This window comes from Haemorhous mexicanus, chromosome 1 (genome assembly GCF_027477595.1).
Source record: "Haemorhous mexicanus isolate bHaeMex1 chromosome 1, bHaeMex1.pri, whole genome shotgun sequence".
Taxonomy (NCBI): Eukaryota; Metazoa; Chordata; class Aves; order Passeriformes; family Fringillidae; genus Haemorhous; species Haemorhous mexicanus.
This window is the reverse complement of record NC_082341.1, coordinates 17,769,684-17,793,101: the sequence shown is the minus strand read 5'-3', so window position 1 is coordinate 17,793,101 and position 23,418 is coordinate 17,769,684. Positions and strand designations below refer to the sequence as shown.

Below are 23,418 nucleotides of genomic sequence, written 5' to 3'. Positions count from 1 at the left end.
CATTTAAAAAGAGAATACGCTTCATGTGTCATTGAATGAGAGTAAAACTCTCTTCAGATAATGGTGTTTTACATGCAGCTGTATCCATAAAGTACAAAGGCAACTTGAAAAATTAGAGTAATAAAAGAGTAGATACTTTGCTTTAGTGAGAGACTGTGAGCTGCCCTGGTGAACATTAAGAAAAAAATTATCTTACTAAAACTATTTCAGAAAAAATTATCTTACTAAAACTATTTAACTTTAGGATGGTGTGTTAGCAGGCATCAGACTCATCTAGAAAAAGAGATGATGGGGAAAGGATTTTTTAAAAATTAATTTCTTTTTAATTTATTTAGTATGACTGTAAACCCATATAGTTAGAGGTAAACCGCCTTAGACATTGATTTAAAAAAAAGTCTCATGTCTTTTTCCAGTTTTAGATTTTCTTGGTGTTCCAGCTCCTGGAATCCTAAATGCAAATTTTAACCTCAAATTTAAACCTTTTCTTCTTCCAGGAAAAGAAAAAAGACTCTCAGCATTAGAATTACAAAATGAAAATGGTGCAAATATTACCTGCCTGTAACCTAAATGCTCAAAATCCAAAAAGCAAATGAAGAATCTAAAATTTATTCTGTATTTTAGTGGGGCTATGGATGCAGGGCTCTGCTAAACTGAGAGACATTTTAGCTCTTTAGGTTCAAAACACCATAGAGCTTCTACTCTGTCTCCTCACATCTTCCAAGCAGGATATAGATTTTTAATAAAAGCTCTGTGAAAACTGAAAAAAGAAATAGGTGTTCTGAGCAGCTTTAATCCTGTTCTTTGAATTCATAAAAGAAGCCGGGTATTTGTAATTTCATTTCTCATGTTGTATTTCTACCTTCACTAAGTACACCATTGAGCAGCTTCACCCCAGATCTAAATGTGAGGAAAACCACAGCCTTTCAAAGAGAAAGTCTCAGTTGTGGCTGGGAGGCTCTGGGGAAGGAGAAGGAGCCATTCTGTTAACTCAGTTTGCCTTCATAGCTTCTCTTTGAGTCAGCCCGGGTTTGCTCCCACCTTTCCTCTGGCACCTGGGGAGGGAGCAGATGCCATTCCCTTCTCAAGTCATCATGAGATTCTCCTGGGTCCCTGCCAGGTGTGGAGGTGGGAGGGCCTGCAGTGCAGTGGGGCTGTGCTCTGCAGTGCTTGATGACATTTCAACCCGACCCCAAGGAATTCTGAGCCCAGCAGGGCCCCTTCCTTCAGTGAGGCAGCACAGTGCCACCACTCCTGACAGTGAGGATTTGTAAACTGGGAGGGGAGGAGAGGTGGTTTGCCCAAGTGGGCATTTCCTTCATACAATATGAACAATTATTTAGTTTAAGTGCTCCCAGATTTAGACACAATTACTTGTAGGTGAAAAGAAAGGATACTGAGTTAAGATTTCTGTAAGGAGCAGCTTTTAAGAGTGAAGTCTGGCTTCTTCTATGCTTGGTGGGACCAATGGCCATAGCCAACAATTTTTGCTGATGCTCAGGTGAGAAAGAACAAGATCATTTCTTGCCTCTTTCCCCATGGCCACCTCCTGGCACTGTGCTGGTCAGATGGGGCAAGAGCTGTCCCTGTCCCTTGCCAGGACCTAGACCCCCAGGGCAAAGTGGGAGCTGCAGAGGTGCTGGGAGTGTGGTCACTGCCTTGGCTTTTGGCCCCATCTGGTGAGTTGCCATCCCCAAGGATAAAGGGTGTGCTGGTAAGAAAAAGGACAGGAAAAAAAGCGATGTTCCCAGTGTGCTGGAGGAGGAATAAACTCTAATGTGATCATCTCTGTCACAGATGGCATCTTTTACAAAGTATTCTGTCTATAATATAAGAAATATGCTAAACATCTCTATTATTCTGCATTTGAAATGTAGAAATAAAAATAGAAGTTGAAAGGTAGAGCTATTGCCTCTTCTGGGTTTATAGCATGCTATCAGTGGAAGATGTTAACCCTAAAACCTCCTGGGAGCAGCTTGTTCCCTGTGGGGGAAATGCTGGGATAGCCTTAAAGGGTTAATAAAATGTAGCAAATTGAAGTTTTTACCACTATGGCTGACCGTTATTTTTTAAATTCTGTAATAAAAGATTGAGCATGGGATGGTAACACGAACTGTTGCAAAAATCAATCTGCATGTTAAATCCCACTTTTGTTTTGATTGAGGCAGAGTCAGTTATTAACTGCATGATCAGAGCACAGACGCTGAGTCCTATTCTTTCCTTAATTGAGAATTGCTGTTACAGATACTTGACAGTGGTTCACAGTGGCAATAATCCCTTTTGAAAATGGTTGTTATTCTAGTCATAAGTAGCTTGCCAGGGCACTAACCCTAGCTTCACCTCTGAGGGTTAGCAAAAGAATCTGGTTGGTAGCTGATGATGTTTAGTGATTTCCTGCTAGATAATTGCCAAATTAGCAAAGTAAGAAAACTCAACTTTTAAAATATTTTACCTTTGGTTAGATAGAAGGTGTGGGCTGTGAAAAATACTGTAACTCCCATTGTTCAAAATGAAAATTCGTTGCTTAGTGAGAGTGCTGACTTAAAATTTTTTGCATGTCTTTTGTTGATCTTGCAGGCTGATGCACACGACCTGCTAATGCAGTGCTTGGCTTTCCATACAGAGCCATTCATCCATGCTATATGTGAATGAAGCTTCCTGGTTTGTACATGTGCTGTGTCACATTCCTCTGGTTTTCTAACAAAGCTTTTAATTGGTATGCTGTGACTAATGAGCATGAAGTCCCAGAGGAAATGGAGCAGAATTTTCCATTATCCACCAAGAAGCTTCAAGCACATAGATTATCAGGGCTTGAACTCCAGGATAAACCAGGGTCAAAGGCTCTGAGTATAATGGAACCTCATAGCTTAATATTTTGCTTCCATAATATTAAATTAATAGTTTCTCAGCAAAACTGTATTGTCTGTCTGATGGCACTGTGCAAACTGTAACTGGCATTTCACGTGGACATCACATCAAATCCCTGACCCTTCCCTGTTAAAGTTCCCATAACACTTGAATACTGATACCCTGCCTTTGTTCCACTTTGGGTAATGTTGTGCTGCATACTTTTGTGGGATAAATCTCTCTTCAGTTTCAAGCAGAGATCTTCATTCTTCCTCTGAACAATTATTGTACATGTTGGTTACACAGGATTGCTGCCATATGTTGCACCAAAAGTGGCTGCACTTTTTGGGGGGGGGGTTAGAACTCTCAGTCTGACTTGAACATGTTCAGGACCTCTTTGCTTTCAAGACTAGATGAGATTGGATGTAGTGAGACCAGCATACCTATAGGCTACCTCTGCCAAGTAGAGCAAAGTAATTATCTTCTGTGCCTCATGTTCAGCACACCGACTAAGTGTCCCTGACAGACATAGTATCAAAGAAAATTGAAATTTACTTAAAGCATAAAAAGGTATTCAGATTGTTACTGGAATTGGTGGGGGAAATTGTGGTTAGCTTTCCAATAGAGTAGATGGAATAATATGTTTACCAAGTCACTCTTTTAGTAATTAACCCAATATACAATTAATCATTTCCTCCTTTCTAATAGAGTCTCAGTGTGAGTTATGCTTTGCAGTGAAACCTCCAACCCAGAGAAAGAAAAGAAGAGGAGATATTTCTTTTAAGGTTAGTTTCAGCAGGGTCACTTCCCTGAGCTGTCATGGTTCAGTGTGTGGCTGTGGAGAGGTTTATGGGGACAGGGACTGGAAGTGAGCTGCTGAGGGAAGAAGGGATGTCTTCTTTTATATTTTTATGTCACCTCATAACAAGTTAAAATTCATAAAACTATGGCTTATGTCTTGGAAGCCCAGAATTAAAATCAAATAAATCTAAGGGTTTTTTTACATGTTGAAACTCCTCCATTGCAGAAAAACCTCATGGTCCTGGTGGGAGCTGTGTGGGGTAGGTTGGTCCTTCTTGTGCAAGTGGTCCTTGCATTCCCAGCAACTGTGGCTGCAAGAAAGCCACCTTTCATTTGCTCCTCTCTGACACATTTGGTTCACCTAATTTCCTAACTGGTAGGCTCTTGTAGACTCTCTCTCTTGTCATTCTGTGAGGGAGTTCCCAGAGGTGCTGTCACCTCTTGTGCTTAGTGCATGAGTGCCCAATGTCTCTGGGCTCTGTGTGTGTATAGCAAGGAGAACAACAGAAGTTCTGTGGTTCTGTGCATCTTTTTGTGAAACAATAAAAAAATTGATGCTCCAGAGGTATCTTGAACAGTTGTTTCACATGACAGAATTGGTTTCTTTTGTTTGCATATTAAAGAAATTCTCTATTAGCCCTCTATTATAGAATATTAAGGTTATATTATTAGATTCAAAGGTTACCAGGTGCAAATACTAAGAGCAATAAGTGCATTGTGTATTCAGATTGTGATATATTGTCTTTTTATCCTGTGAGGAAGGGGTTCATGCTTCCTCTGCAATCAGGAGTTCTGTGTGCACTTTAACAGCGGATAGCCGTAAATAATTGCCTGTCCTTTTTTTACTGTCACTGATACCAAGGGAACAAACTAACAGTGGTACCAAAGCATGGTACCTTTTACTGCTTTAAAGCCCACAGAGAAGGGAAAGGGGAGTGGAGTTTAAAGGTTTTGGTTACATTCTAGATGCAGGTGAGAGCACAGCTGATGTACTCCAGGGTGACATGGAGTGTACCCATTTACTCATCCAGATTGCTGTACTTGAAGTACAAAAAACCAAGGGAGTTGAGGTGAAGGTCAGTACTGCCTTTCATCTTCATTTGACAGATCCTGTAAAACCCAGAGTGTGGATGTCTGCTAACCACAGTTACTCTGCAGGTTGTATTTGGTGACCCAGCAGTACTGCACAATATGCCAGAGCTTCATCTGTGGAACACCCCTGGCTTTGCAGAGAGCAGAGTGCCTGGCAGCCCCTGGGCTGGGCACAGGTGTAGCCCTTCTGGGCTAACAGGGAGAGAGGGTGCTAGGGGCTGCTGGAGCTCCCTAGCCCACAAGTGCTGCTCTGACCTTCTGGCAACTTGCTTTTTTTGGGAGCCCACAAGTGGAAGGAGATTTCCTCTGTCCAGTCCAACTCCCTTGTTGTCCCAAAGGGCAGTGGTGGTGTTGAATCACACTCACAGACTTGCAAAAATCACCTTCATTTTCATACTTACTGTACATATTGGAAAGCTGTTGGGTCCATCATTCCTTTCCCTAGCCAGAATTGTAGCATTTCTGCTGTGCAAAGAACAATGACCTCTACAACTTGAAACACCTCCTCTACTGAAAGGGTGGAAATGTAATAGCCAGCCTGTTTCTCTGTGTAGGAAAATGTTTGGGAAAGTCCTCCCACAGGAATTTTGGGTCAAAATTCCCCCTGTTTTTTTGACCCTTTGTGCTGCCATGACAATCTAGAGAAGCCAAATGTTTTTATTTTCATGTGGGTGAGAGGAAAGTGGTTATAAGTATACTTTGGAACGTATGCCTTGGTGTCTCATGTGAAAAGTATCATCCAGCAGAACCTTCAACCTTGTGCCTTTAAAAAACAAACATGTTTTCCTACCAACTTCAACAGGTATCCAAAGGCACAAAAACTGTAAAGAATTGTCAGGCAACAGCAAGAACCTCAAAAATTCCCAGATCCCACTGCTGTATTCCCCAGAATAATTACATTTTTTTGACAAATGGGATTTTGGCAGTTGTATAGAAATTATCTTTTTAGTCAGTAGTTCAACTGTTTAGAGAAGTGTGTTTGGATTGATACTACTTCTTAAAAAAAATGAATGCTAATATATGCTAATATCTAATAATTTCACATTTATATTTTTTGTTTTATTCTTTTCATTAAACGCCTTAAAACATTCTTCTGAATTGTATACTTACATTTTAGGGAACAATAAAGTTATAACCTTTAAGATCGTTACTGCTTTATAAAACGAAGGTAAAGCTGTTTGCTTTTTTAGTGCTTTAGGAGATATTCATATTCTAGTAAAATATACCACACTAGTTAATCTGGATCTTCAGTAAGCAAATGTAGAAGTCAAACTTTTTAAAAGAGCAAGAAATACTTGAATTTTTACCATCTCTCTGAAATAAGATGCAATGTCCTACTTTTTAGTGCTTGGTTTGTTGAAAAGATCAGAAGTACAGCCCTTATTGACTTAGTCCTGTGCTGAGTGTAAATTCACACAAAGAAGAGCAATTTAACATGTGACTGACCTTTTTCAGAGCAAGATGGAGAAATGTGCTGTTAAGGTTACCGGAGTGTGGCAGGATGTTTAATCAGCTTCTTTGCTTTAAAGAACAGTAGGAAGGAGATGATGTATTAAAGATGATAGCTTCTTGTCGATTTTAACTCCTAATGCCAGGATCTGAGTACAATAGCAGATTAAATCTCTGTAGGGGAACTTCCTACTGGACTTTCTATTTTTAGGTGTTTGTGGCTGCTTCTTCCTTTGCTTCTCACTAGTTGGCTTTTGCTCCCTTGAAGAGGTGAGTTGCTTTCTCTGAGATCTACTTCCAAACTCTGACAATGTATTTCTGTTAAGAGCAATATTTTTTTCTCAGTTTTGTAGGAAAGGCAAAAGAAGACAGCATAAATGGAGCCATGCACTTTTCTGATGTATTTCAGTGCACGCATGAGGTAAATTCATGGCTTCAAGCGCTAAATGTTTGCAACACTCTTAGCATGTGTGTAACAGCCCAGCAAATTTTCATGTAACAATAACAAATCAACTCAGATTTGCCTGTGCAGCTGGGTAAGTAGGATAGTCTGGTGTTCTGTGCATTCAGTTTGTCCCTCATGTTTGAAAACTCCCCCGAGCTGTGTGTGTTTCCTCTGAGTCATGCACATATCCATCCAAATCAGATGGCTTCACCTGGCTGTCTTTTCTCTCTGACCAACATGGATTGATTCCAGAATAGCCCTTTATTTTAGGAACAGCACCTTTTTCCTCTACTACCCCCATGCTCTCTCTTGGGAGATGAATTTACAATAGGAATCCTGATTCTAATCTATCTCAGAGATAGCACAGCTGAGGTTATTATATTAATTTAATTACAGTGAGACCTTCTTCCTCTTCTCCACTGTTCACCCTCAGGATGTTGCAGTTCTGTGCATCAAAATCCACAACTCTCTGCCCTTACTATGATCTTTTCAGAGGTTCACCTATCTTGCATTTCACTGTCTTTCAAAGGTCCATTTTTGTGTCCATTCTGCTCTTGGGGCTAGACTAGATGATCTTTAAAGGTCCCTTCCAAACCAAACCATTCTATGATTCTACAATTTCTATTCTAGTTCAGGCAATGCATATATATTTTTTAGAAGTTTAAGTAACCACTTCTTTATTTGTAATTTGCCTTTTTGGGTCATATATTTACTACTAATTTTCAGCTTTTGCCAGTCAATGATCCTTAATTTAAAAAAGGTGTATTAGCACAGTAAAACTATTATAATATTACAGAAATATTCTCCTATTAGTCTTGTATATTTAGATTAATGCTTTTCTTTTTCACTGTAATGAATTTTCATTTTACTGTTTTTTAATGAAGCAGTGTGGTGGGTCAACCCTGGCTAAATGCCAGGAGCCCATCAAAACTGCTTTATCACTTCCCTCCTCAGCTGGGCAGGGGAGAGAAAATGTAATGAAATGCTTGTGGGTTGAGACAAGGACCAGGAGATATCACTCACCAGGTACCATCCCAGACAGAACAGACTCTGCTTGGGGAAATTAGTCTAATTTATTGCCGAAATAAAACAAAAAAATCAGAGTAGGATAATGAGGAGTTACATCTTAATGCACAACCCTTCCCTCTTCCCAAGCTTATCTTTGTTCCTGATTCTCTATCCCCCACTGCCAGCAGCACAGGGAGATTGGGAATGGGGGTAACAGTCAGTTCATCACACATTGTTTCTGCTGCTGCTTCCTCCTCAGGGGGAGGACTCCTCACACTCTTCCTCTGCTCCAGCATGGGCTCCCTCCCAGCAGAGATAGTCCTCCACCAAGCTGACATGAGTCTTTCCCACAGGCTGCAGTCCTTCAGCTCCTCTCCAGCATGGATCCCCCACAGGGTCCCAAGTCCTGCCAGCAAACCTGCTTCAGAGTTGGCTCCTCCCTCCATGGCTCCCCCGGTCCTGCCAGGAGCCTGCTCCAGCACAGGCATCCACCTGCTCCATTGTGGGGTTCTCCATGAGCTGCAGGTGGACCTCTGCTCCCCACTGACCTCTGTGGGCTGTAGGGACACAACCTGCCTCACCACTTTCTTCACCATGGGCTGCAGGGGAATCTCTGCTCTGGCTCTTGGAGCACCTCCCTCCTCTTCTTCTTTACTGGTGTCTTCAGAGTTGATTGTCTCACGTATTCTCACTCTTCTCTTCTCTGGCCACAATTGCTTCTGTGCAATAACTTCCTTCCCCTTCTTAAATACATTATCCAAGAGGCACAGCCACCCTGGCTGACGGGCTCAGCCTTGGCCAGGAGCGGGTCCATCCCGGAGCCAGCTGGAATTGGCTCTGTCAGACACGGGGAAAGCTTGTGGCAGCTTCCCATGGAAGACAGCCCTGTAGCCCCCTGTTTCCCCACTACCAAAACCTTCCCTAGCAAACCCAATACAAGCAGCTTCCCAGCCTTCTGTCTCTCTGATGTTTTGTTTTTCTTATTTTTGAACCCATTGGTGGAGCTCTCTTTGTTCTGTTTTAGTGGGTTCTTAAATTACAAGTTTTTTACTTGGTTAGTTTGACAAAAGTACTCCAAGTGCTGTGTAGCTTTTTTATACCAATTTAATAATTGTTGTAATTTGTCTTTGTGGGAATGCAGCCAGATCAGAATAAGAATTTAAGTTAAATGACTCTAAAAAGCTTGTAATCTCAGAAACCTCTTTTTAAGGCCACAGGAGTGACTGTTTTTTACTGACATTCAGCAGCCTTTGTTCAGCTGAGTCTCAACTGATGCTCATGTCTTCAGCATCAGACCTGCTCCCTGCCTCTAGGATGCCAAACGCTCCAGCAGAGGCAGTGAGATAGTGGTAGCTAGCAGCACCACTCAGGATTTGTTTGAAATGTCATGAATCCAACAGAGCTACCTGAGCACTATTTGAGCACTACCTGGGTTCTTGTCCTGTGGTCTTAATCTACTCTTGAGCTAGAGGTGCTCCAGGTACTCTTCTGTCACCACAGAACTAGCATAAGTTCACATGTATTTGTCACCTTGGACTGTGCTGTTTTGTCCCTGGCTTCCTCTTGCTAGGGCAGTGCCCTGGATGCTGGTTATCAGGCTGATAGAGATGGGAAAACCTCAGCTGTGAGAGCAGAGGACAGAGCTCCAAGAAGCAAGGAGGTGTGAGAAGGATTGCTGTGTGTTGGATATGGGAAAGCCTCTGCTCTCCTCTAACTTCTGGGCGTCTTTTGACTCCCCGTTGGATCTGGCTCAGCTTGTCTGGAAGATGGAATTGTATCTGTATACAGTTTTTACTCTCTGTGTCATAAGGATTGTCAAAACCAGAATTACAAGAATTAGTTTATTGATTTTAATAATGGTGTAGCTGAGATAAAAGCATTATCTGCATCATTGAAACAAATGTCCCCAGTGATACTGACACATTACCACTGCAGAGGACACTCATGAAATGTGTGACAGTGGGTTATTTAAGGGACTACTCGTGAGGAGTGCAAAGATAAACCTTCAAAGGATGCTTCTGTAGCAGAAAAACAGACATGCACAGCAATAGCAAGTTGTCACAGACTACACCTCTACTTCCTGGAAGGGAATTAAGGCAGAACAGGGACACACCAAGTTTTTGGAAGAGCTGGAATGAAAGTTCTGAGTCTCTGTTTAGGCTGTGGTGTATGATCCTGGCAGCAGCTGCTTCTCCCCACCTACGCCTTGGCTGCGTGCAGGGTGACTCGGACAGAGGAGGCTACAGTCAGAATGGGTTTTCATTTAAAAAAGAGAAAAGTATTAACAGAAAAGTATTACCTTCTGTAACTTCATAATCAGAGATAACATGACAAGTAAAATGAGGATATGGTAAAAAACATTATAAAAACTTCCTTCGCTGCTAAATAGCAATTTTACACAAAATAGCTGCAGCCTCTTATTGGGTCCTGCTACTATCCTCCTTCCATTTCTCTTCCAAAAAGAGGCAAAGTTCATGTGTGTAAAAACGGTAGCTGCAATTTATTCCCTTTATTCCCCAAAATGCTTTTTGGACACTGTAAAATGAGATTTCAATTTTGTTGAGCCCTGCAATAGGCCATACATAGTTTGAGACCCTGCTTTGGGAACCATTGTCTTGGACTTTAAATAAGAAATCAAGACAGCATCTGTTTGCATTTAGTCTGCTATTTAAATGAACACGGATTTTGGTATGGCAGCCTAATTACTCTGAGACGGCACTCCTTGTTCTCATATGAAACAAAAATCATCAACTGAATAAATCTGTAACAAATTTTATAGACATTTTGGGAGGTGCAAGTATTGCCAGTGTCAATTAAAAGTATTGCCACATGCTTTCCTAGGACAGAATTTCAGTATATCAGCACATTTTCATACCTGCCTCTGTGGTAGGAGCATTCACTGCTAATCAGATGGCAGGTAGCCATGAGCTATCAAACACCTCTCTCTGCATATATCCCAGGAGCATTTTTATTTCCCTGCTTCCTAATAGAGGATTCCTTTGCCAGAAAACTTGTGGAAATATTTTTCCTGTATTTCTTCAGGCTTTTCCCAGTAGAGTATCCTTCAATTTCAGCTCTTTTCCTCTGTCACGTTGACCCCAACGCCTTTCTATCTGGATTTCCTGCATGCTTTGTTTTTCCAAGTTTCTGTTTTCAGTTTGTGATGATTCTTTTGCACTGATGGAGCATCTGCCCATAATTTGTGATTTTCTATTGTGAAAAGCCATTTTGTTACAGTGAGGTGATGATTTCTAGTTCAGTCTGTTATTTTCAAAGATGACTGACTTCTAGTCGTGGAACTTCAACCCTTAAATGAGCAGCCTGGGCTCCTGATACAGCAAATAAAACCTTCACAGAGGAGTCCAGAGCACTCTCAGCTTCCTGATCATTGATCAGATTGTCTAAAATTGATCAAGGATGGGGGAAGGTATGTCCTAGGAAGGACTTTCTTTGTCTCTTGCTTTTTATGGAAGGTGATGATTCTGTTGTGCTGTTACAGTTCTTCCAGCTCACATATTAGTATTAAAAGGCTAGATCACGGTTTCTCTGTTTTTCAAGTCTGCAGCAAGGTCAGATATGAGTGAGGGATTGCTAAGTCTAGGAGTGGTATGCTGTATTGAAGAAGCCTGTGATTACCAATCCAATGCCACATAAAAATCATGTGGAGAATGTTTTTTGTTAACACAGTTTCCACAGAAGTGTCCTTGAAGGTCGTGATGGCTGAAGTGCTCACAGAACAGCTGAATTTTCAAGATTTTGTATCAGATCCCAGGGTGAAGCATGGACTAGATAGGGACAATTCTGGCCTTCCACCTTTCTTAGGATGCTGAGGCTGCAGCATCAATCTCGCTTCCAAAATCCCTTAATGATATCTCTATCCTCTGAACCTCTGAGAGGGAGTTCAGCAAGCTGTTGTGCAAAGCCCTTTTCTTTGGCCTATAAGAGAGGAGGGGAGGTGTTCCAGGCTGAAGAGGTGAAGAAGAGACAGAGAACACTATCTTTAAGAAAACCCAGCAAACCCAAACACACCCTGAAACCAAAGGACCCTCTATTTTCTCAGTTGAATTCAGCTGATGCCCACCTTTCATCATTGCTGTACCAAGGCCGATCTCAGGGTCTAGCATATGCTTCAGCTATTGATTTGGGTTCCACTTAATTGAGATCTTGAAATGAGATTGTTCCGTGCTGTGCAGTGCACATTTATACAGCCGCTTGCTACATATTTTGCCTTTTCCTTGCAATTAATGACAATAAAGTTGTCAGGAGTCTGATGCCACCTGAACCTTTTTGTCATTGTCTGTCTTCTGACTGTTGACCCTGCCATATGGAGTGAATTCCCAAATCTTGCAAGGCTGTGTGGGGCTGATGTAGAAATTTTCATTTAACATTCATGGCAAAGGCAATCTGTCCTCTGTTGGCATCCAGAAACTATCACTGGTTTGTTTACAAGACTGGCTTACAAAAATACACACAGAGAGTGAGTGAAAACTTATTTCCTTACTGCAAGTGATCTTAACAAAGAGCTTTCCGGACTTGCAAGGCAAGACAAGCAAGCATTATGCTGTGATTTAGGTTTCTGCAGTAGAAAGTCTTTTAAAACAACTCACAGAGATCTTCCTTCTGAAATGTCTTTGCTGACATTTAATAAAGTGATCGTCAAAATTTCGGGATGGGAGTTGTTTGGTTGGGTTTTTTTTAGTTTGTGAGGTTGTTCCTGCCGGTAGATTGAGAGTTGCTTCCTTTTGCTGTTGAAGGCTGGGGTTGGAAAGGAAGACTTACTGCAATCTATTTCAAGAATAGTCTGAGGAGGAGGAAATTCCCTTCTTGTTCCTAATAACTGGTGCAGAACGCTCTTCTGGAGGAGGAGAATAGTTCAGTAAGTTAAAACATTTAAATGAAGTTTTGATTTCATACATCTTGTTATTATCGAGAAATTTAATTGTATTTTAAACATAGTATTTTTTATCTTCTTTGTAAAGGGGGAGGGACTGTGAGTATTGTGTAATAGCTTTGAACTCAGTAGATACTAATTTGCTGATACAGCAAGGGTGAAATGTTCAGTAAGAAAAGAAAACAACAGCAGGTCTGCTACTGCTTGTATAGCAAAGCACCAGTCTAAGCTGCTGGAGTACCTCTGAGAGACACCAGCTGTGCATTTCATTATCCAGGGTCTTGGATTACAAGACAGAGGTAATTTTGCCCATCCACAAATCTATAATGTTGTTATCTTTTCAGATGTTTCTGATAGCTTTAGGGTACCTCCACCAACAATTCAGAATCGAGGGTTCTGTTTAAATATCAACAGTAGAGCAATCCAAACCTCCTTCAAGGCAGAGTTAGATACCCTAGGTGAGCAGAGGAGAATGTTTGTCTAGATGCATTTCTCTTCTGCTCCAGTCAGAAACAGTGCAGTGTTCAAGGCATACCTAATTCTGTGCTTCATCCAGAAGTGTGTGCTGTCACTCTGGCAGCAGTGGCCATGTGGACCTGGGTGTGGAGGCACGCTGGAAGCCCTTGTGCTCCTCCGTTGCACAAGGAGGGTGCTCCTGATGCAGTGAGCTGTGCTCAAGCACAGTGGGACCCCCCAAAGCCCCCTTGCCCTCTGCTCTTTCCCCACAGGGCTGATGCAGGGAGGCAGCCTGGGTGCAGTAGAACAAAGCCCAGGACCTGTCTGTGCCTCCCTGCTGCTCCTCAGCTGTCAGTAGGAAATTTGTCCTTATTCCAGTGGCAGCTATTCCACTGCTGTTTATGGGCTCCTTGTAGGAGCTGTTATACAAAAGCCAAAGAGGCTCTGCACCCCAAAAGTCTCACACTGCTGAAAATTCACTTTTTTTTTTCCTTTTGCCACCCATAGGAACTGAGGTTTGGTAAGCAAACTCTTGAATTTTTAGGCAGCAACACTCAAAGAAAAGAATTTTTTTTAAAATAAGCTGGAGATTGTAGAAACACCTTCTGCCAGGTAATTTATCAAGTGTTCTCTGCAACCCCTTTCAAGCCAAGAATGTTGCTGCAGGTGTGAGTTTGCTCATGAAACTGCTTGTATACCCAGGTGAGCCACCCTCACACCCTCACACTGTCCCCACCATGTACGTGCTAGCCTTTCAGAAAAGACACATTCCAGCACTGAGTATCTCATCCTATCCCATGATCTCTTTTGGGACTTGGCCAGGTGGGACTTTTATCTTCTGCAGACAGTATAACCTGCTTTGAATTTCTTAAAGATCTCTGTCAGATATGTGTGCCAGCATGTGAAACTCTTAATGTTCATTGCAGTCATGACTCTGTTTCAGAAGAGTATTGCTACATTTAAGTGAAAATCAAGTATTTAACTGAGAGAGAATTTCTGCAATGCATTTTAAAGTATCATTTATTATATTATGAGTAATAGCCTGAAACTCACAGCAGAATTCATTGGACCATTTTATCACACACTGTGCAGGAAATTCTTGTGTGTCTTGATAGAGTTTATAATTTAATTGATGATGAGCAATTTAGAGAGGGAGATATATGCTGTGAAACATAGAGTTGTAGCATTGTGTTACTGTGAATACAGGTGTATATATGGGATAGTTCAAAGTTTAATAATTAATAACTTAAGAATATCTGTCTTCCAGTCTCTATAAATTTATACAATTTTGAATAGTATCAAATAACTGAAGGTTATGGCATTCTCTTATTTCATTTTTCTTAAAGCACTTCATTTTCCTGTAACTTTGTGCCTTGTATTTCTTGCAAGTAAAAACCCAGATTTAAACTTTTAAACCAAATGTTAGAAAAATTTCAGGGATTCACATGCTCAGCTTTCATTTTTAATCTGCCATTGAAAATACAGAAAAAAATTGTTAATTTGCTGAAAAGCATGCTGGGTGCTTTTAGTGTGTTTCAGATATTCAGAAATTTTAGAACTCTCTCTTCCTTTAAATAGAGCTGAACGCATTGTCATGTCCAGTGCTGAGAAGTGGCATTGTAAGGCAATTCTTTTTGTACTTGTAAACAAGCTTCCATATGCAAGTACTTTGAAAGTGTTTTTCAAATTGGGCTACATCTGTGTCAGATGGTAAAAAGCATTAAAAAACAGCCAAACAACAAGCCCTCCTAATGGCCTCAAACTGCAGAATATGGATACATATCCAAAACTGCCTATCTTTAATTTAAATAGCAAACATGAAACATAAATGCCTTCCTAAGCTTTCTCCATGAGCTTTACTGTGTCATAGACCTTCTCTGCCAAACTTCCTTGCTCAGTTTTCTTGTCTGGGCAGAGGCAGTCGTTCCCTTCCATCCATGCTCTGAGCAGGGCTGTTCTGATGTCACCTCAGCTGGAGGGTGACACAGGAAAACACTGGAGCCTCTGGCTGCAGAACCTGGAGCACCCAGTGCCCCACACCTGGGCACCTTGGCCAGTGGCCCTGGCCAGGTGTGGCACAGCTGGGGCTGTGGAGGAGCCCTGGCACTGCAGAGAGACCCTGGGCAGCCAAAGCTTCCTGACTGTGGGGCAAAAACCACTTGGAGTTGTGCAAGCAGCTCAGCTGGGGGAGCAGCTGCTGGGGTCTGTGAGCAGGGTCTGCCAAAGGCCTTTGGAGAGCAGGCTGGTCCCATTTCCAGTGGGAACCTGAGCAGCAGAAACCACAGCCTGGCACCCAGACTGGGTGGCAGTAGGTTTGTGCAAGGTGTGTGACATTGTGACTGGACTGGCACTGAATTTGTGTCGGGGTGGCAGAAGGTGTTCTGGCCCAGCAGCTGAGTATTGGTAAATTAAGCCAGTGACAATCAGAGAGAGACCAGATCAGCTGAGGAATACTGATTTAAAACTTTAATTTAAGTGAACAACATTCATTAAAAAATAAACCCAATAAGCAAATTTTTAAATTTTTAACCTAATAATATTTAGAAGTTGTATATTCTGTGTAAGGAAATTCTGGTGTCATTTTAGGAGACAGTGAAGCTTCTTATGTATTTAAAATAGAGGTTAAAACACATTAATGAAGTTATGTCTGTCTGAGAACCACCCTGTGCAGATATTATGAAGTTACACTAAATTTTGCCTTGACAGTTTTGCTTTGCCCTAAGAAACTTAACGTAGTGGGTTTTAAGTCAAAGTCAACAGAATTTTTGTCATAATTTTGTAGCAAGTTGTCATTTTTATAGATTGGTGAGATTCAGCATGGTTAAGTGGAAATTTAATCATCACTGAAAACTATGTAAAAATGAGATTTTGTTTGGATTAAAATTGATTATCTTCATATCTTTGTACTTATTGACTTATTCAAAGTGTAGGAATAAAAATTACTAGGTTATATAACAGTAGTTAAATCTTGACAATAGTTTTGTAGGAAACTGACCATGTAAATCCAAAATCAAAATAGTGTGTTTTGCTAAAGCAGTGCCATATGTTAGCTGATTAACAAATTGGAGGGTTATTAGAAGATCTTGGCTTCTGGTAAGAAGAAGCATCTGTTTTTTACGTCTTTTATCTAATATGTGTAAAGACTTTGCCAAGTCAAGTTTAAGTGTTGGGGTTTTTTTGGGTTTTTTGGTTTGGTTTGGTTTGGTTTTTGTTTGGTTTGGTGGAGGTTTTTTGGGGTTTTTTTTTGTTTTGTTTTGTTTGTGGGGGTATATCAGCTATATATCCCTTGGGTAATGCCTTGTTGGGATTTAAATCTAACTGTTCCTGTGAAGAACATTCAGTAACATTAAGAAGTAGTGCTTGATATCCCATGGGCAGGTATTTTTTCAGATCAGTTCAAAATTCTGCCAGCACTACAGTTTGTATTTAGTCTAAAACTCTGTATTTTGTTTTGTTCTTATTTTCAACCAGACATCAACTTCAATAACTAATAAGCAGTTATAAAAGTTTCATTTTCCTTCAGAATGTGGCAGTTTACACTGATGGCATTGCAATGTGTGCAGAGTGCTAAGTGTGAGTGCCTGCATCATTGTGTAGCTACAAAAACAAGTGTCATGGGTTTTACAGAGTAAAAGGTGCCTCTGCTTATGACCTATTCTGAGATCTTACATAGAGTTTTAAGTGGCTAATCAATCTTATGTCATGGCTTGGAGCAGAATCTCTTGTGGTCTAGCCAGTTTTGAGGCTGTAGGGAGAGCCAACAGCCTGAGGCTTCACCCTGAAAATAAGTTATTAGAAAAAGACTGAAGATTTTAAATTCTTTCAGGACTCTCAAGGAGGACTTCTGCTCTTCTGTGTTCAAAATCAGTTTGTGGTTTCCAAAGCAGCATCTAAGAATAGCTTTAACTTTTCTTATCCACGCCTGATTAAGTTTCTGGACTTTCAGATGGGAATCTTGCCAGCCACAGGGAGCCTGTAGGACATGTTTTTGCATGTTCTTCTTTTGGGACTCATTGTGTTTCATTGAGGATGAGAGACAAATGAAAGTTTTAAAAAGAACTTTTTTTAAAAAGTGGTTTGCATGTCGTTAGTATCTCTATTGTCAAAGTCTGATTTCTCTGTTCATCTGATTTCCCCATACTTTCATTAGAAGGCTGTAATTTGAAGCTGTGAAGGAAGTTTTGAAATAGACAATGGGTGGAGATCAATCTATTTTCTCAAAGCTCTGGGACTTTCCATGGTATGAAACTGTTTAGTTTTGCGAAAATTGCCTGTATTTCCTTGGCAGGGCATTGAGCACAGTCAGGTCATGGCCCAGAGTGAAAGGCTAGGACAAGTCTTGAAATGAAGTATCAAGATGGGAAGCAAATTCCCCCTCTGGCTGCTGCTGGGCTCTGTGTTTTAGGGGACAGCAGCCTAATGCCTGCAGCAGGTGGGTGCTCTCTCTCCTTGTCTGTGGTGGTGTGCTGGTGCTGAACAGCCTTCAGCTGCTGTAACTCCCCAGGCCAGCCCTCAGCCTCTCTCCAGACCAGCTATCCACTCTATCCAGCTACCAACAGCTTCAAAAACACAGCCTTCTAACTATGCCTTGGTCTATAAATAGCTTTTCTTCCTGTGTTTCTCGGGAAGTAAAGTATGTTGTCAGCAAAATATGCTGGAGATGATGAGCCAAGAGGTGAGAGAGGCAGCAGCTGAGCAGGCAGTTTGCAGGGTGCACAGGTGTGTTTGTGTGAGAGAGGTGTTACCTCTCCTGTGCTGCCATGTGCTGCACAGCCCTGAGATCCCCAGGCAGCCCAGCAGAGCTGGGGGTGCCTGCATGGATTGGGGTCAGAGGGTAGAAGGAAGCACTGCTTGCAGCCTTTGGCACAGCCACAGCGACCACTCATGAAGTGTTACTGACACAGGCTTTAAGAGCAGGCTTCATGCTTGGGTTTTCAAAGTCTGGACAGGAATCATGCAACAACTCCATCTGGTATGAGATTGCAAACAGAAATGTAGTGTAAGGGAAAGACAGACCGTCCTCAGCCTTGTAAAACAGCATTTCATGGCAGTGAGAGTCTCCTCAGAATATGATCTGGGTTGGATTGTTTTGTTTCAAGAGAGAAGTGTTTAAGAAACTGATTGTCTAGTCTGCTGGCAGCAAAACAGTGTGACAAAAAGTGTTGGGCAAAAATAGAAATAGCAGAGTCTTCATACAGAGAATCTGGAACATGAGCCTAAAATTTAGATTTAATGTGTCCTTGGCTCTTGAGAAAAACAGTCTACAAGGGAATCACTCGCTGTCTAAAACATTGTGGAAATGTTGGAAAGAGTATTAGGAGATATTTCCATGTATAGAGAGTACATGCTTTTTCAAATAAAAAAAATAATTTTATTTTATTCTCAGAAGTATTTAAGGAAGTGTCATGCCATCCAAAAAGTCATATGTGCAAATGTTTTCAAGTGTTGACCACTACCTCCAGTGGAGAGCTGTCCACTGAACAATAAATGCTCTGCTGTGCTGCATGCAAGAGTCAGCCTCTGTAATATTTGCCCCTGTATGTGCTGGGCATTTAGTTGAATGTGTGTGCTGCTGTACAGTCATGGAGAGGTGTCTCAGGAGTCTAATTCACCCTATCTTAAAATAGGGGTCTAGATTCAGTGCAGTGAATTACCTTCAGTAGTTCCTCTTTCACCTCTGTAGTTACTAAGTGGATGCTAGGTGGATATTTCCTTGGATTTTTTTATGGCTGAGACTAAGTGAGGTGTGGCAGGGTGGCTTCCCTTCAAAAGAAGGAAGGAATGGGATTCTTTGGTGGTATCTAAGGAGAAGTCCTGTCAGCTAGAAAAGAGCACTCTTATTTTCTGTCATTTGCAGTGCCAATAGTGCAGATGGGTGTGAAACATCTCCAGAACAAGCAGTGCACCTGCCAGCCTGCAGCCCCCTTTGCAGGGCCATGTGCAGAGCCCTGCTCTCCAGCAGAGGACAGATTTGGCTGCTCTACACAAACCACAGTATCCAAAGGTTGCTTATGCAAGGTGTTACCAACTGTGTGTGTGCCACACCTGTGAAGATTTTGTGATAGTTTTTTTTATCACTTCAGATTTTCTGGGTCAGGAGTTACTGAGACACATCCCTGTATATCATATGTACATCACTTAAAAACATGCAAATAAAATGTTTACAAAGAGTCTGCTGCAACAATCCCCTGGAACTCCCTGTTACAGCAGTAGCTCCAAGTGCTCCCCACCACTCTGGTGTGTTTCTGCAGTTAGCACACAAGTACATAATCTCAGGTATGAAACTGCCATTGCTTTCCTGTGCATTCGATAATTCTGTAAGAACTGTTTTCTAAAGTACTTGAAAATCTAATGAGATTTTGGATAGGTCTCTTTCAAGTCAGCCAGTTATAACATCCCTTGAAAAATTGCTAGTAAAAGGTTTCTTACTGTGCATCACTGCTTAATAAAAGGTGTATTATTCTTTGCCCTTGAAAAATGTCTCCTGACTAAAAAAAAAAAAAGGAAGAAAAAAATCTCCTGTTTCCTTGGACTGAGAAAGCATAGAGGTGGTTACACATCTCAAATAGGAAATATTCAAAGCAAATCTCCAAGGAACTATGGGAACAAAAAGCATATGATGCCTTCATGGCAAGGTTGTGTGCAGCAGTGTGAGCAGATATTCAGATTTCATGCTTCTAAACAAGCCAATTACCAATGACCTACCAGATCCTAGTGCTGCCTTGCAGAGTGTTGTGTGCTGATCTGCACAGCCTTCCCTGTGGTCCCATATCCCAGAGAAATGGGGAAGGGCACGGGAGGCTTGGTGCCACGCTGTGCGTTGGTCTAAGTCAGGGCACCCACAGTCCTCCAGAGAGGCTTCTCAGTAGCAGGGAATTGATGCAGGAGAAAAGATGATCTCAGCCCCCCAATGCTGTACAGATCCCTTGTTCAAAAGGTCTAACAGTGTTCTGACACTTGATGATGTGCAGAGCCTTGGATGCTGATGCCATGTAAGATTTACCCTGCATTGTCTGTCGCCTCTGTGGAATAGCTGAGGCACTGCAAATTCATTTGTAGCTCCCACTGCTCTAACTTTCCTGTGTAGACAGTTTTCCACAACAGCTGAGCCATGACTTAGTGTTTTGTGTGCCATTCATTTTCTCCCATATCCTCTCTTCAGGAGGTGATTTCCATGTGATTCTCACCACAGAGCAGAGTGTTTCAATTAGGTCTAGGGTTGCTGTTTTTCTGTTGTAATGTGCTTCTATTTCTTTATGTTTAGCGCATATTATGAAGAGTTGCTGTCAGCATTAGGGCTTCTTGTACCTTGTCAAGTGTAAGAGCAGTTGTACCAGGCCCAACAACCTGTCTTGACTGGTGATTGTTACCCAAAGAAGGATGTGGGATCAAGGAAAGTATGTAGTCATACTCCTGGAATATCCTCCCAGCTCCCAGAAATATGCAATTAAAAGATTACTGGAGAGAAACCAAGGATTATGTCCTTTTTCTTAACAGTGCTCAATGGATTTTTTTTCCCATTCATTTGTGTTTAAACTACTCTTAACTTCATAACTGCAATGTCCTGTAGCAGGAAGTTCCCAGCTCACCAGCACTTCCATAATGCTCTGTGAAATTAATATTCACATCTATGTAGTTTTGAATCATTAGCTTACTTCTTTTATTTGATGACCCTACAGTCTGTATTGAGAGAGACAATGACCAGTCTTTTTCCATTCAACTTCTTTCACTCATGTTTATAGACCTCAAACAGATGTTTGAGTCATCTGTTTTCATAATGGAGAGTCCTACATAATTCAGTTGTTCCTTGTACAGAAACTCTTCTGTAACTTTGATCATCCATACTGCTTTTTTCTTAACGTTTCCATTGTATCTTTTTTGACCTGGAGTAAATTAAAATTGCATGCAATATTCAAGATGTTGGTGGACTGTGGATTTGTACAGTAGCATAATGGTATTATCTGCTTTCTTTGCTATTTGTTTCCTAGCATCTTCTAACAACTATTTGGTATTTTAATCACTAATTAGCACTGAGCTGAATTTTTCAAAAAATGGTTATAACCTCAAACTCTCTTTTTGAGCAATAATACTTTGTTCAATGTCAATGTGCATCGCTTTACACTTGTCTGCATGGGATTTCATCTGTAAATTTACTACCCATTCAGTGAATCTTGTGGTCTCTTCCTTGTAACCAGCCCTTGAAGTCTTCCCTGAATATCAGAATGTACTCAGTAAGCTCTGCCATCTCACTTAAACCCTCTTTTTCCACTCACTGATGTAGAGAGCTGCCTGAACCAGTCCCCTCTGTGTGATTGATAATCTACATCTCCAGGGAAATTTGGCTTTTGTACCTATAAAAAGGGTTTTGGGTTTTTCCTATCTTTATTCAGTTTTTTTATCAGTGGGACGACCTCCTCTCTTTGTTTCTTCACCGCGGGATGTTGCTACATGCCCTCTGGAAATCCAAGGGAGCCATGTCACAGGTCTATTCTCTGACTGGGTTGGGAAATTGCAGCAGTTCTTGCTTCTGCTTTCCTTGACCCATATGATCTTGTTTTTCAGGTTCTCTCTGCAATATTAAATTGCTAATTTCACAGTGCTGCATTTGGGGGTTGCTACTTGCCTAACACGTCCACGTGGAACCTGTCAAGAGCCCTATTGGAGAGTGACATACGCTGCTTTCTGAAGTTGGGGAAGTGTTAATGGTTCTTATTTTAGCTCCATCAGCAAAAGAAAATTACAAGCGATAGTGCCTCTGTGGCTAAATTTGTGGTTTATTGAAACTGTAGCAGAGCCCACAAGATGAGGAGAGAAAATAATGTCTGATTTTAAATTTCAGCTGTTGGCTGCAGCTGCAGCTTTCAGAAAGCTTTTCAGCCTGGTTCCTGTCCCATTTTCTCCTAGCTTCCTTTCACTCCAAAGGGAGGCTGAATTGCAACATTGAACACTGTGACTTTGGTTTTTCAGTACGCAAACAACTTCAACTGGCATGTGTCAGAACTCAAGACATTCCTTTGAGAATCCAGAGTTTCCTGAGACCCTTACCAAGGGGCTCAGAGACCCTGGCACACAGCCCAGAACACCAGTAAGTTCGATTATGAACCACGGAATAACTTGTCACCTTTATAGAAAGAGATAAAAGCCACAATAGTGTAAATAGTGTAAGAATAAATAATTACAAAGTCTAAATGTAAATTTTAAAATTTTTAGTATAAGAGTTTCTGGTGACAAGATGGAAGGATTTGAGCGTGTCTAGCCTTTCTTCTTCTTCTCTACCTCCATCTTGTCTAGTGATGTTAGCACTTTTAGATTAGTCTAAAGTAGAAACTCACTGTCTAATATAGATGATAAGTATTAGAAAATAACTGTAAATATTGTACACGTAGTTTGTAGTATATAAAGATAACACCACCCTGGAGGAAGAGAGAGTGCCTCTAGCTGTCCTGCCAAACGGATCTCGGCTAAACAGAGAGAAAGAACTTTATAGATAAGATGCAATAAACAACCTTGAGACCGAAAAAATGAAGAGCCCTGACTTTTTCTTCAAGCACCGGGCTGAGAAAAGAAACTTTCGAACTTTAGTCGGGGTCACTCTGACCGGCTAAAAAGACAGCCCCCGGCAACTGGCGTCCCTGGGTGGGCTCGAAGAGAGATTATGGTAACTAGCGTTCCCTGTGTGGGCTCGAAGAAAGACCCGGTAACTGGCGTTCCCTGTGCAAGCTCGAAGAAAAATGCAGCAACTGGCGTTCCCTGGCTTAGCTGCAAGAAAGACCCGGCATCTAGCATTCCCAGGTGGGCTGCAAGAGCTGGGCGGCAAGAGAACAACCCAGATGGGCGGAAAGAGAGACGGCTGCAAGAGATGGGCTGCAAAAGAGAGACCACGACACGTTAGGCAGCAAGAAAGCACCCAGGTGGGCAGTTGGCAAGCAGCCACGCCACCAGACATCAGCCGCTGAAACACAGCCCGTGAAGAGAACAAAAAAGGACGAAGAAAAGAAGCAGGCACTCCCAAAAAGAAAAAAAAAAAAGAAAAAAAAAGAGAAAAAAAAAAAAAAAAAAAGAAAAAAAAAAAAAAAATCCACACAGAAGACCCAAGATTCAACTTCTGCTAAACAGACTCGCATCCAGATCTGACGGGGGGGCCAGTGACCAGGGCGACCTCCGGACAGACCTTGCAAATGATTCAACTTTTAGTAAGAAGGTTGAGATTTGAGAACATGGAGGGGACATGCTCTCAAGAACAGTTAAGAATTTTGTCAACCTTACAAAGTCTGGCAGCCACACAACTTGTGAAAATCTCTGAAAAAAAGTAAAACGGCCTTGAAGCTTTTATCCCCAGCAAAGATCATGTTAGAAGCAATTACGGCAAGATCCCAGAGTAGAGCTAAAAGGTCATTAATTGTGAATCCCACAGGGGCAGGGAGAGGAGAGC

The 23,418-nt window shown here is 41.5% G+C and overlaps 1 protein-coding gene across 11 annotated transcripts in view; it reads left to right on the top strand.

Moving 5' to 3' along the window:
- Positions 1-23,418, top strand: part of KIAA1217 (KIAA1217 ortholog) — a 338,974-nt gene that overhangs the window by 125,081 nt on the left and 190,475 nt on the right. Inside the window, exon 1 of one of the 11 annotated variants that reach the window (XM_059841689.1) lies at positions 12,408-12,515. The exons of the other annotated variants lie outside the window; for them this stretch is intronic. The gene's annotated coding sequence lies outside the window, so the exon portion shown is untranslated. Of the gene's footprint in view, positions 1-12,407; positions 12,516-23,418 lie in introns of those variants that run through there. 11 annotated transcript variants of the gene reach the window in all.